The 12,498-nt window shown below is 41.9% G+C and overlaps 1 protein-coding gene across 1 annotated transcript in view; it reads left to right on the forward strand.

Annotated features, from left to right (window-relative positions):
• Nucleotides 1–242: 242 nt before the first annotated feature.
• LOC137667800 (ligand of Numb protein X 2-like) overlaps nucleotides 243–12,498 on the forward strand; it is a 28,300-nt gene continuing 16,044 nt past the window's right edge. Inside the window, exon 1 of the mRNA XM_068408895.1 lies at nucleotides 243–418. The gene's annotated coding sequence lies outside the window, so the exon portion shown is untranslated. The remainder of the gene's footprint in view (nucleotides 419–12,498) is intronic.

The raw sequence follows: 12,498 nt of genomic DNA on the forward strand, positions 1-12,498 counted from the left end.
CCTGCGGTGAGCCCCTGGCACCCGTCCCAGGCAGCGGGCAGGGCCGCCCCTGAGGCTCCTGAGGGGAGCGGGAACGGGCGGCGCGGGCGGCCGGGGCGGAGAACGTGCCCCGCGCCGCCGCGGCGCCCTCTGGCGGGGCGGGGGCAGCGCTGCGGGGGGTGTGGGCGGCCCCGGCCGGCCCGGGGAGGAGGGGAGGGGAGGGGAGGGCAGGGCCGAGCCGTGCCGGGCGAGAGACACCTGGGCGGCTGCGCTGCCTCCTCCTCTCACGTAGGTTTCGACTTTCTTCCCCGCCCGGAAACTTGGTGGAGAAGCCGCGTATCGCCGCCGTCGCAGGCCGGGTTGGCGCTGGGCTTCCCTCGCCTCCTCCCTCCCCTTCCCGGGGGCGAGCGAGGCCCCTTCCCGCCGCCGGCGCCTGCAGGTGAGCGGCGCGTGAGGGGCTGCGTGAGGGGCGCGGGGTTCCCGGCGCGGCTGAGGGGCGGGAGGCGGCGGGGGGGGCAGCTCCTGCCCCGGGCGTGCGGCTCTCGGCCGTGAGGGAGCGGGGCTGGAGAGCGAATGTCCTTTATGGTTACACGGGGCAGTAGGTGCGAGTGGGGCTGGGCGGCGCAGGGGGAGGCTGAGTGCCTGCCCCAAGGGTTTAACTCCTCGCGGGTCGGGCTTGCGGACAAGCAGGACTCGGGCCCTGCGCAGGGCACCCCAGACTCGGCGATTCGGGGTCGGAGGGAGGGTGTAGGGCAAAATGTCTTTGCTAGGAGATGGAGAGGTACTAAGTTGGCGGGTTTCTAGTGCTGTGCTGGTGATTAATGCAGAAAAAGCCTATAAATAGAAGTTGAGATAACAGGCAAAGGAGAGCAACACAACAATGTGGACGTTTTGGAGATGCCTTAAGAAATACAGGTGATGTTAAATATGAGGTGATGCTCTGGAGGAGTTTGTAAGAGGCTTGGAAAGAAATGTTTAAGGGTAACTATATAACTGGAATGCTTTTGTTTTATTTTATAAGTTTTTCATGAGGGGTTTGAAGTAGAGTGAGGCTGTGTGCTGCTAAAGGGACGATCCCACCCTGCCTCGCTGCTTGGCTGGGTGCGCTTGACATCTGTCATCTGTCTACTCCTGATGTTATCTGATTGAAAACGAAGAGACCAGGCAGCAGCCAGCTGATGCCAGCATCGGAGGTGGCAGGGAGAGCGGGAATGCCCCTTTCGGTGGCAGTGCAGGCTTAGTTTGCTTTAAGCCAGGCTTGAAACAGCACTTTTCAATTCCTCAGGCAATTATTTTGGTCCTACTTTACCTTGGTAAAGAAAGGAATGCAAAATGAGTATTTCCCTGTTGATTACCAAACAAAAAAGGGTCGTATTTTCACTTTCTCCTCTATTTTTTTAGCCAAGGTAAAAGGACCACAACTGTATAAAGGCTCCATAGGAAACACTACTCCAGCTCAAGTGCAGATAGTAAGTGTTAGGGGAGGCCTCTGCTCTGCAAAGGGTATGTTGAGGCAGGGTCACCGCATACAAGCCTATGGAGATGACAGGCAGCCCAGGGAAGTTTCTGCCACTGTCACACGGCTGCAGAGTTGTCCAGTCTAATCCTTTAGCCTCCGGAGACCCCAGAGCAGCCCAAGGTTTGGGTGGCGTGGTGTAGTTTGAAGAACAGTAGTTCTCCTCCTGCAGCAATGCCAGTTGTGTGCCATGCCTTTGAGGGACGGCGCTGACGTGTGTCCTTGATGCTTGAAGGCCAGAGCTCTTTGGCAGTTCTCCAGCAAAGAGAAAGCAGATTGTGCACATGGCTCCTTCAAAACAGAACTTCATTCTCTTAAGTTACACGTTCAAACTCTTTGTTTACAACATAACTAAGCAGATGTAGTGTGTCTGCTGCTGAAAAGGGCTAAGGCAGTGGTAACATTTATTCCCTCCCCCGAAGGGATTTTCTCCCTGAACCAGCTCATGAAGTCAGAACAGCATCAGTGCTTGTGCAGGGAAAAACAAAGGGCTCATATGGCTGAGGATGGAGCAGGGAAATGATAAACAGGAGGCCAACCTTTTATGGGGTTCGCTAGCTGTTGGAAAACTCAGCTGTGCCATAAATTCACACCTTCATTCACCTTATTTCTGTGTCTGCTCTAGTATGCAAGCTTGATGCATATGTAACTTATTTAAATAACGGAGATGCGCTGGCATAAAACCCCAGTGAAACGAAATGTAGAAAGGGACCTGTGGTGTGCAGCAAAAAGGGACTGTGTCTGTTGAAAGACAAGTTTCTTTTAAAGTTTCTAACCAAAGGAATAGTGAGGGAAGTGAGCAAGAGTTAAGAAACAAACCCAGCCATACGGCCTGGGGAATGAGAGCTGTAAAAGGTGGAAGAAACAGCTCCAGAAGGGACCTGGCAGCTACATGACCTCCAAAAAAAGCCATGAGGTTCAAAGGTACCTGATGAAACAGGTTGAGGATTATGCTGGATAACATTAGTGCTACCTGAATGGTGATTCCAGTAACTTCAATTAGAAATTGTAACTAATGGTTTTGTAAACCATAGTAGTGCTGTACTTCCCTAAGTATGGTTAATAGATTAATTTACATGTGTTTATGAGATTGTACAGTCTTATAGACTTAATGGTGTAATAAAATAAGCTTAAAAGAATAAATATAACTGCAGAATAAAATATTTGTAGTTCACAAAGCAACCCCTGCTGTATTTTGTTACTCTTTCTTGTGCATTGCCATATATTTCTTGTTTTCTGCATTTAAAAAAACCCCTGCTGCAACTGCTATATTGATTTCACTTTGAAAATTAAGCCGCATCATTTCATTCTGATCGTGTGTATCTTGCCAGAGTAGTTGCAGCTGTTGTCTTACTCACAGGCCTGAGTATGTTTTGCTGGTTTAGCACAAAACCCTCTTGTTTGGCTTTTCCTTCTCAGCTTACTTTAGTGGTGCTGTTCACACAGTTGTTAGGAATTGTGTTTGACAGTCCCTCATCAATTTATGTTTCCTGATTTATAACACATAAAATGTTGCTCTTGGCTTAGGAATTTTTTGACATGAATTGAGTTTGAAAATACCTGGAAATTTTTTTGATACTTTGGATAAGAAATTGCCCACAAGCCAGTATCTTACAAACCACCTAAAGTGTTAGAAGGGATTTACATGAACGTGAGTAGCAGGAATTATTACCCTGGTCCAGGAAAAAGCACTCAAGGATGGAAGGAGGGAAATGGAATAAAGCTGGAGGAATTTGGAGAGACAATCAGCAGCTTACAGGCAGAGACTGGTTTTATGTATATACAGTGGTCCCCCGAGTTCAGAGGGTCTCTGTGCAAATTTTGTTTGAAGACTGTAGTGTTCCTTATTTGGAATATTCTGGGAGGGAAGTACTGGAAGGGATTAGGTATTTAAAAAAATGTGTTGTCTAGCTTTGTCTGCTCTTTGCCTGGGCCTTAACTCATGCAAGTTTTGTAAACAGCTGCAGCAGACTCTCCCTTTAAAAGCTGATTTTTGACAGTTAAAAAGAGATTGAGATAAAACTCGACCTGTTCCTCTGAGAGTTTAAGGGGCTCACCTGTGACATCAGTTGTGTTGCAGTTGAAAGTGCAGTAAATCATGATAAACCCAGTTTGTAAAGTTCTCAAACTTATTAACCTCCGACCGCTAGACTAATAAATAACAGATAAATTCTTCTCACCTAGTAAGTGCTATTGCAGATCTCTACATAGAAATAAATAAATGAAGCAGTCCCTGCCCTGGGAACCTTAGATCTGAGGATATCCTCTTTTACATGATCTCAATTGGTAGTGAACAAAAAATTGCTGTATGATTATTTCAAGTAGGATACATAAAAATAAACATAATGGGTCTTCTGGGCCTTTTTGTACTTAGGATAAAAAAAAAAAAAGAAATTCCCTGTGGGGTTGACACCTGGGGCTACTTGGCTACTTCACTTATAATCTCCACAGGCTGAAAACTGAACAGAGAAAGGAGATTGCTTCCCCATTCCTAGGTATACCTGCGCTTACGGTCATTCACGGGTGGCTAAGGAAGAATGTGGTTGCTGCACTGATTTGTGGATAGTGGAAGGACTTTGGTCTATTGTTCCAGCTCTTTTAACTGGTGAGAGCCATGCCCATTTTAACATTATTTTTAGAACAAGGGAAAATATAATTATCAATTTACGTATACTGTAAATATGTGCCCAGTAAGGTAAGATAACAATGGTACTTAAAGACCTGCTTCTGATACCAGCTTGGACACAGCTTTAAATCAGGATAAAATTTGGAATTAAAAAAAAAAAAACAAAAAATTGCCTCTTGCAGTTTTGTTTCCCCCTACCTGTGAGGGTTGTTTAAGTCTAAAATCAACAAGATACACCAGGAGAAACTGTATGATGAAAAGGCATCTTAAATTACATGTGCAACAGTGCTTAAGCTTGTGAATTAGTAATACAGATGTCCTAAGCAGCAGAATGTGTCTCAGGTCTTTTAAAAATGAGCCATACTACTGTTCTGTAAATCTCTAGGGGAATGTAGTTCTTAATCCAGAGAGAGAGATATATATATATATATATTTTTTTTAACTCTACTATAGTGCTTACTTACTTACGAGCTGCCATCAGTGGTGAAGGGCATTTCAGCTACTGGTTGCAGCAGCAGCAGCTCTGCCTGCCCACGGGCACTGGCGGGAGTTTAAGCTAAGTTCAAACTCAGCTGCACGCCACCCTGAGGAGCTGCGTTTGAGAAGACGTGGTCTAGGGAATTAGGTTTTTTGTTTAAATGAAGAAAACTTGTTTTCTTTCTTTCCCCTTTACCATGATCTGATGGTAAGATGAGATGTAAAGGGGAATTACAGACTTAATTATCTTCTAATTCAGCTTTTTTTTAGTTTGTGGGAACAAGCTTGGGCTAGAAAGTGCTTTGCACTGGCTTTGATAAAATGCCCTCTTACCCCGTGAAAGGAAGGCTGAGGTGTTGTATACTGAGCAGGGGGACATGCCCTGCTGATGGCATCAAGGTGGTCCCTCTAGTATAGTGCTCTTAGCCATGGTGCACGTCTCAGCTGAGACCAGAATTTGACTCGGTGTGGGTAATGAAAAGTTCTGTGCTACTTTATCCTGCAGTAAAGCCCTAATCTGATGTTTCTGATGCTAACAACTGAACTATGTGTCTGTTGATAAGGAAATATTTCATCACCAGGTGCAAAACTCTGCTTTCATACTGCTGGATTGCTTATGGTAAAGTTATGTAGAAAACAATACTCGCAAAAGTGTTGTTTGTTTGTTTTTAACTAACCTAGAAAAGGAATGATTTCATGCTTAAGGTTGAGAATAGCCAAGATTAGTTTCTTTAAACTGAAATTAATTTTATTTAATTTTAAAGTAACACACGGTAGAGATTAAAGCTTTGTAGGACTGTCTCACAAGACAGGTAAGGCTTAGAGCTATAGAAATACCATGTATCTACCAAAAGCAACAGTCTCTCCTCTCCTCTCCCCTTCTCACATTATTTTTAAATATATATGATGATAACTGCCTTGGTAAGGATATTCAAACAGTGACTTCTAAAAACATACAATTATATAATGCCCAGTCTGCTGCTTCCCTCGCATGCTTCAGAAATTCTGTGATAAGAAAGCATCTGCTTTTTTCTGACCTATATCACAACGCCCAGATCACAAATGGACAATGATGTACAGGTTTTCTTTCATCAGGCTGCTGCAGGAGTAACAGTGACCAGGGCTGGCTAGTTATGAAGGCTTATACCCAAGATGAGCCGCTGCACATTACGTGCTTATTTCAGATTCTGTAAACCATGGTGCCATTTTCTTTCTGTAGATGAGGAATTTACAGGTAGACACAGATAATAATGTGGTAAGAGCACCTGGTATTCATATATAGCCAATAGACACATGATCTTTACCTCCTGTCCTCAAAAGCAAACCCAACTCTTCGTAAAGTAAGTGTGCTACCAGATATTTAGATGAACCTAAATCTTAACATCCAATCTCCTAATCTGTTTTTGTTTTGCTTTTGGGCTTTTTGCTTTAATTGAAAGAGAAGCTTTGGTTATTAATTACCGATTAGGTCCTTTATCCTTAAATTATAGCATTGGACTCCATCTTTCTTTGTCTAGAGAAAACTTCTCCCACAAACATCAAACTGATTGTTAGGGATGGAATTGCAGATAGCTGCCAAATTCAAAATGTAGATGAGGTGAGGGGTAGGGGCATTTAATTTCCTAGAGAGAGATGATTAGACACAATAGAAAAAAATAAAGAACACACAAAGAAAATCCACACGTGCTGCCAGTGGTGAAACTTCCCTAGGAGTCTTTGGGTCAAATTCTGCGAAGCAGCAAATTGAGTGAAGTGAGTGGTACAACAGAAGAATTCCTGTGAGCATAAAACGAGCAACTTGCACATCTATGTGGAAGACAGGATGTAGAAAGGATGTGGGTATAGCAGGAAGAAATATAAATGGAACAGCTTTTTCTGCAGCACTTCACTTCTATTTGATGGCATTTAATTTATCCATTTTTCAGAGCAGTATGTTAAAATAGTCACTGTTTAATCCCCTTGGAAGAAAAGTGTAGGTGGAAAACATTTTACACCACTACTTAATTCCTTAAGAAGAAGGGAGGAGGGAGGAAATTTATTGCTGCTTGTTACCCAGATAATTTTAATTGAACGATAACTCCAGAATCTCCTGCTCTATAGAAGAATTGAAATTAATTGTAGAAATTACATTTGTGTGGTCCTGCTACTTTAGCACGCTAGGTCCCTGGTGAGACGTTACTGTTCTGTGGTATCATTAACTGAGCTGAGAAGGAAATGTTAAGAGCATATGGTAGTGAGAGAAATGAATTGTAAGTGCCAAGTTCTTCATTTTTCATGTCAGCTTTTCTTCCTCCTAAAATTAGGTGTATGTTTGCAATTTAAGCTGTTGATTGCTAGTAAGACTTTTAAAATAAGTGATACAAAGCTAAGAGATCTTTTCTTATGTGGAACTTTCAAATATACTAACAAAACAGTTTAAAAAAAATCTGTCTTGAAGTGCATTATGTTAAAAATGGAAATCCGTGTGCCATGCTGGAGAGCTGATACTGCAAAAGTTGCTCAGGAGAAAACTCCTTGCTATAGTCTTGCTCTAGTCAACCAAGCCTTTCAGCACATCCCTCAGAATAGGGTTTCCTGGAATAATAAGTCTTTTCTAGTCTAACAGGATAACGATTCTGATTATAATTAATGAAAATACAATCAGTTTTCTGTTTTCTGGTTGAGAAAACAGATGCTTGCTCAGAAGTTCAAGCAGATTAAATACAAAGTTGTCCAATGAGCACAGAAACACCAGGGAGTTAGAATACAATTTATTTTCAAATTTATGATTAAAGAATGGGTATAAATGATGGGGACAATAAACACTTCTTAAATTGTCGATCTTCCTTCATATTGAGTACAGTAAAGCAGCTTTGATTTAGAATTTCTCAACCAAATTGGTCATATATGTACTGAGCAGTTACTCTTGGAGGTGGCTTATTAGAAACCCTTTGGCTTGAAGGCAAGGTTAATTAGTGAAAGTGTTGCTTCTTATTTAGCTGTATAAATTTACCATTTACAGAAGTTTTGACTTCCTACTTCTACATTCAGTGGCCTCATCTTCAGCAATATCAGAAAATAATAAAGATAATAGGATATTGTATCACCACCTGGAACTATTCTGGGGTTCGGTATTGTGGTTTTTGTAAAAGACCTAATTTAAGTATTGCTTATAAAAATCCTCTGATATTTCAACACTATTTTCTGTGCCACTGCTGTAAACTAAGGACAGTTTGCTCATGGTTGTGCAACGCTGCAGCAGTTCACTGGAAGTGTTCAGTCAGGACAGCAGTGCATTTCATATAAAACCTGTCCCACTTCACGTACGTGAGATCCTCGTTCAAAGCAGCGATGAAATTCAGCAAAAAAACCCTGTTACAGGACACTTTTGCAATGTACTTCTGTCTCTAGAAGGAAAAATTGCCATTCTCTGAAGCACAAAGCTGCTTAACTGAGTGAAAACTGTTTGAAGAAAGTTTAGCAAAAGTTCTGCCACTTTTTCCTTATGGTTTCTTGCTAGAGCACTGTGTTTGCTACGTTAGATTCCACCTTGAACTTGCTTCTGTGTAAGCAGATGGGTTTGGGTTAGTGCCCTGCTGGTGTGTGCCCTCAGCCATCTGAATCCAGAATGTGCTGGCTTTGTTTTGTCCACCCCAAAAAAATTAATTAATTGTTTAGCCTTTAGTTGGAATGTTGCATTTCCAGTCTCCCAGGGAAATGTAGTTATAAATATAATAACTGGCATAATTATTGCAGTGAACCATTACAGAGCAGTATACGTGGGGCACGCGCCCTGCAATCTTGAAGCCAACTTTTATGTTGGGGTTTTCAATGACACAGTCTATATCAGCATACAAGTGCTAGCCTACAGATGCATAAAAGCATAAATCCGTTGTATGTCCAAAATATTTTCCATGGTACAAGTAGTTTTTTAATATTGAGAACTAGTTATTTCACAGATTTTATTTTTTTTAAATTATCTTTTAACTAAAACCATATGAGACATGCCTGTAGTCACCCTAATCTGTTAGGAAGAATTTTACACTTCTGTTTCGTGTCCTTACTGCAGGCTGGCTGCATGTTTCTTTATTTTGTAATATGGAATGTGCTCTGGCTCAATCACCATATTTGTGGTTTTATAAATCAGTTAGTTAACAGAAACAGTATTGATTTTCTTTTTTGTTTTGTTTTGGGTTTTTTGGTTTGTTTTTTGTTGTTTTTTTTTCTTCCCCAGGAGCTTCCTATGTGATCTTAGGTAGGTCACTTGAGATCATAATCAGAGACATACTAAAGTGTTAAATTCCCATGAGCTGATGCCTCTGTGGGTCTGTATTTTAGTCTCTTGTGATGTCATTTCTCAGTGTTTAAATGGAAATACCAACCATGTTATACCTCAGAGAGATGTCATTGAGGTAAATCTGTCCATGACTGACAGTGACTTGTATCAAATGCTGGAATGGTACAAGCAGACAGGCCTGGACTGAATTGTGCCATAAGTTGTGCTCCACTCGGACAATGGCAGAGCGAAATACCTTAAAAACAAGGAGCAAGAGTTGTGTTCACAAATGCTGAGACTACAAATGGTAAGGTTGGAAGCGGGGATGTTGCTCTTGGGGTAGTACCACAGCCACAGTTCCCTTTCAGCCACTGTAGCGCAAGCGGAGGCATGATGTTGGAAAGATTTCTTAGATAATTATGCTTTTTTAAAAGGATTTTTTTAAAAAGCTGTAGAAGTAATTAATCTTTACAGGTCTGAGGTGTTTTGGAGAACAGTTTGTCCATCAGGAATGGTGCTGAGTAGTTTGCTGTCGGTGTGGTTCTTGGCATGCTCCTTACTAGAGCTATTAACAGTGTTGTAGATGTGCAGAGGAGGTGTGTATCTGAGGCTCTGTGCCCTAGCAGAGTTAAAACAAGAATAGGCAATGTGCTAATATTGTCAGGAATAGTCTTGCTTTGGCAGGGAAATAGATTAGACAACCTGATAAGTCTTTCTTTAAAAAAAAAAAAGTCTATTCTTTGAGTCAGTGTTACAGTACAAGAAATCCTACTTTAAAAAAAAAGCCAACAGTGATTTTTTTTTTTTAAAATACAGTAAAGATAAAGGTGATCCCAAAGAAATCTTTTCTCTAGCCCGCACAGGGTAAGAAACAGGGAAATGTAAAGAGATTTCTGCTGGTTTGTTTCCTTCAATTCTTTGTCATATCCAGGAATAGGGTGTAAAACTTTCTAAATAATTCAGACTCCAGAGGCATCCCTTGCATTATACTTTTAGAACAGCAGAGTCCATTAGAGCAGCAACATACGTACACATCAGGCTTTAACATTTTCATGTAGTCAATAAGTAGTAATTTGGGACCAAAGTAGATCCTTATTTTATGATTCCCTCATATTATGTGCGTTGTGTGTAAGCCAAAACATGTGTGAGGCCTGGGGAGAGGTCTGAGTCCTCTGGAGAAAGGCAGGAGCAGGGAGCGTGCCGCTCAACGTGGCGTTGTTGGAAGGAAGCTGGAGAGGGGGAATGGGATAACAAGAAGAGCAACACAAGCACGAAGGAGGTTGTTGGGGTTGGTCTGACCTTCAGAGGTTGGAATGAGTAACTAAAATTTGATGGGAACTGCAGAAGATTGAGCATGTATCAAACTCCACCTCCAAAGCTAGAATCCTAGGGACTCTAGACGGACTCTCTTGACACTGGTCTATTTAAGCTGAGGGGAACTGTGCCTGTTGTGTTGAAACAGTGCATTTTCTAGACACTTAAAAGCTGTCTTGTTGTGCTGAAGTAGTCATCTTTGCTGAATAAGATGTTAGCAATTTTCCTCTTACAGAACATCTGCTTTTTGACTGAATCACCGAACAAGCGGCAGGCTTGTTTGAGCCTGCTGCCCTCCCTGTGCTGCTCACTAACTCCTGCCTTGCCGAAGGGTGTGGGCTGCGTTTCATCACGGAGGTGTCAGCCTTGGGTTCCCTGGTGTCTGCTGGAGTGTCCTCCGGATTGAAAGGACAGTGGTGTCAAAGGAAAATTTACTTTGGCACTTTTGAATGAAATCTTCACGCCTTGTTTTCGAGGATCTAGAATTGAGAGAGCAGAACAGCTCTGAGTTACAGGGAAGAAAAAAAGCAGCAAGATTGTGGTGATACTTTTATCTTCCATGAGTTTTGAAATGACTCATAAATAGGATTCATCTTGTATAACCTTTAAACACAGAAAGCAGAGAATTCATTTGGTAAATAATCTGAAAAACTCCCCTATAAAAGTAGTTTATCAGCAAAATTACCATGGGGTTTGTTTTCACTGAGAAAGTACATTTGTTTAATCACCTGCCAAAGTTTTATGCAAATACTACAACCCGAAGCACAAGTATTTCTTATTGGTAGATGTTTGCCTTGGACGCTTGGCGTTTTGTTAACTGCTGGGTGCTGAGCTGATTGATTAGAATTGGTAGGTGATGTTAAGTGATTGTCTGATGTTGAAATGTTCCCTTTTGCTTGATTTAAGATCAAATGAAGACTTTTTGTAAGGCAAACAGTAGGGATGCCTGTTTCAGATGGAGGTAAGTACCAGAGAACAGGGGTATTTCTAAGAGAGGAGGGCATGGATACACCTGCTGTGTTCTGCTTGTGTGCTGTCTGTGCCTTCTCTTTTGGGGAGCACTGAGTCAGTCATGCAGGAGTTAAGGAGTAAATGCAAACAGCAGAGCTAGGTTTGTACATCCAGCCTAAGCGCTTTCCTCAAGGGGAAGATGCTTTCTGGCGCTGCAGCAACAGGAGGAGAAGCAAACAACTCATGCCCTGTACCCACCTGGAAACGTGACAGTAATGCTTTCATCTTTTGAAGGAACGACTTTCTATGGCTAGGTAAAAATCCGCCTGTAAAATGGCTTGATTCTGTTGGTGATACGTTATCCCTTTAATTAAATAGCTGACATGCTTGACAATTAATTGGAGTGATGTATGATTTTTATTAGAAACCCATGACTAATTTTTTCTTGCCGTTCTTGCTATCTTATTGTTCTTGCCTACCCTCCTCCAAAGTTGCTGCTGCGTGCCAGCCATGTCCTCCAGGCACTGGTGCAGACCAGTGTTCACTCTTGCTTAGGCTTTTACCTGTTCCAGATAAAGCAATTGTTTTCAGATATTTTCCATGTCATCTTTCAGAAATTTTCCATTTAATCACAGTTCTGCATTTTTTTTTGTTTGTTTTAAAAGACTCTGGGATTTTTTTACATAAACTTTAAACAAAACAAAAAACCTGCCCGAAGAAACCTCCCCACCACCACAACAAAACCCCCCACTGTGTAATACAGAGTGTTGGCTTCATCTAGTACCACATTTCCTACTTCATTAAAACTGCCACATTAAAAAAAAAATCCTTCCTGCAGTAGTCTCTGTGCCTGTAGAGTAATCTGCTAGCAAACTCAGGTGAATTTTATATTTAATTACAATAGGCAAGATTCAAAATGGATGTGACTGGAGACATCTCTACTAAAATCAGTAGAGGGGCAGCTACGAAGAACTTAGTTTGCCCCTTGTCTTATTGTCCCTAACTGTAAGAAGCTGAAGCTCAAGCCTTTGTGTTACATTACAACAGTGACGTGGACAGTTCTTTATGTTTTTTCCACTTAGAAAGCTTTAGTCTTTTTATAGGGAATGTGTTTCCATGGGGGAACTTAGGCATGGATGAGTGGGGAACAATGCATTGTTCGTTAAAGCAAACTTTTTTGAAGGGAGTGGGCTTAAAAGGAAGGAAATGTGGTTTAGATTTAAGTGTCTTTTGAAATTTCTTCCTCTCCTTTTTCCTCATCCCTCCCCAAAACACACAACAAAAATCCAAACAACTAGAAGTCCCCAAACTGATGTTTCACGATACATATCTTTAAAATATTCAGTATAATCAGGAAAGCCAGAGAGAAAAATTGTCAGT

Source organism: Nyctibius grandis, chromosome 10, assembly GCF_013368605.1.
Source record: "Nyctibius grandis isolate bNycGra1 chromosome 10, bNycGra1.pri, whole genome shotgun sequence".
Taxonomy (NCBI): Eukaryota; Metazoa; Chordata; class Aves; order Nyctibiiformes; family Nyctibiidae; genus Nyctibius; species Nyctibius grandis.